This window comes from Gossypium hirsutum, chromosome A07 (genome assembly GCF_007990345.1).
Source record: "Gossypium hirsutum isolate 1008001.06 chromosome A07, Gossypium_hirsutum_v2.1, whole genome shotgun sequence".
In the NCBI taxonomy this organism is placed as follows: Eukaryota; Viridiplantae; Streptophyta; class Magnoliopsida; order Malvales; family Malvaceae; genus Gossypium; species Gossypium hirsutum.
The window spans coordinates 78,189,121-78,191,155 of NC_053430.1; the positions used below are offsets into that span (position 1 = coordinate 78,189,121).

The window sequence follows — 2,035 nt, forward strand, 5'->3', positions numbered from 1 at the left end:
TTCCGACTAGGGTCAATTTAGGGCTATCACATCATGTGTGTCCTTTGAACTTATTTTCTGCAAAATAGGTTGCACCATATGATCAGTCTTAATAGAACAATTTGTACAATCACCTTCAATTTTCGATGTGTTGTTCGGGTTGCGAGCTTGAAGGGTGATTGTTTTGTTTCCTACACGAAGTGTGAGTTCACCTGTGCAAACGTCAATAATTGTTATAGCAGTTGCTAAAAAGTGTCTTCCCAAAATTAAAAGAACGTTAATATCCTCTTCTATGTCTAAAACAACAAAATCAACTGGGAATATAAATTTGTCAATTTTAATGAGTACGTCTTCAATAATACCCCTAGGAAATCTGACAGTTTTATCTGCTAATTGAATGCTCATCCTAGTTTGTTTGGGTTTCCCTAGACCTAGTTACTTAAACAATTTGTAAGGCATAACATTGATACTAGCCCCTAGATCAGCCAACGTATTATTAACATCTAAACTACCAATTAAACAAGGAATCGTAAAACTCCCTGGATTTTTTAGTTCGTTGGGTAGCTTATTCTGAAGAATGGCTGAGCAAACCGCGTTCAGCTCTACATGCGACCTTTCATCAAACTTTTGCTTATTTGCTAGAAGCTCCTTTAAAAATTTGACTGCGTTTGGCATCTACGAAAATGCTTCAATAAACGGTAAGTTAATATGTAGTTTCTTTAAAAGTTTAAGGAATTTACCAAATTGTTCATCTGAGCGGTCTTTCCTTGTTGCATTGGGGTATGGCACACGAGGTTTATATTCTAGACTTACCGATTTTTGTTCATTTTGGCCTACCTCGTTCTTACCTTCTCTTACCACCGGTTCTGGCCTTGGTTTTGCCACTAACCCTTCCTCATCTTGAATGGCAATTGCGTTGAGTTGCTCATTGGGTTAGATTCAGTGTTGCTTGGCAAGCTACCTTGTGGTCGTTCAGAAATCAACTTGGCGAGCTGTCCAATCTGAGTTTCGAGCCCCTGGACTGATGCTTGTTGATTTTTGAGTGTCGTCTCGGTATTCTGAAAATGATTCTCTAACACCGAGATGAATTTGTTTAGCATCTCCTCGAGGTTCGACTTTTTCTCCTACTGGTATGGTGGTTGCTGAAAGCCTGGAAGGGGTGGTGGTTTCTGATTTCCTTGGCCTCCCCATAAAAAATTTGGGTGATTCCTCCAATCTGCATTGTAAGTATTGCTATAAGGATTGTTTTGAGATCGAGGATTATTACCCATGTAATTTAACTGCTCGTTCTCCATGTTGTGGCCATAAGGTGGGTATTCTGAATTGCTCGATCCACCTCTATTTGCTTCACACTGCATTACTAGGTGAACCTATGAAGAACTAAGAAAACCATCAATTTTCTTATTCAAGAGTTCTACCTGATTAGAGAGGATGGTGACCGAATCGACGTTATAAACACCAGCTATTTTAGTGGGCTTTGTCCTCATGACTTGCCACTGATAGTTATTCAGTGACATCTCCTCTATAAACTCATAAGCATCTTCAGGTGTTTTTATTATTGATGGTTCTGCCAGCAGCTGCGTCAACCATTTGTCGAGTCGAAGGATTCAGGCCATTATGAAAGGTTTGAACCTGTAGCCAGGTGGTAACCCATGGTGAGGGCATCTTTGCAAAAGTTCTTTGTATCTCTCCCATGCATCATAGAGTGTCTCTAAATCCATCTGCACAAAAGAAGAGATATCATTACGTAATTTAGTCGTTTTAGCCGGCGGAAAATATTTTAGTAAAAAATTTTCGGTCATTTGTTCCCAAGTAGTGATTGACCCCTATGGTAACGAATTCAACCACTGTGTAGCTTTGTTTCTCAAAGAAAAAGGGAATAACTGAAGGCAAATGGCGCCATCAGAAACACCATTAATTTTAAATGTATCGCATAGTTCCAAAAAGTTTGCCAAGTGAGCATTGGGATCTTCGTCCAGCAAACCATCAAACTGAACAAATTGCTATATCATTTGAATTGTGTTAGGCTTCAGTTCAAAAGTATTTGCAACTACAG

At 39.2% G+C, this 2,035-nt stretch overlaps 1 non-coding gene across 1 annotated transcript; it reads left to right on the forward strand.

The window, feature by feature from the left end:
- Window positions 1-1,626: 1,626 nt before the first annotated feature.
- LOC121204139 (small nucleolar RNA R71) lies at window positions 1,627-1,733 on the forward strand. Its single transcript, XR_005899067.1, has one exon. It is a non-coding gene; the product is annotated as a small nucleolar RNA R71 (small nucleolar RNA).
- The last annotated feature ends 302 nt before the right edge of the window (window positions 1,734-2,035 follow it).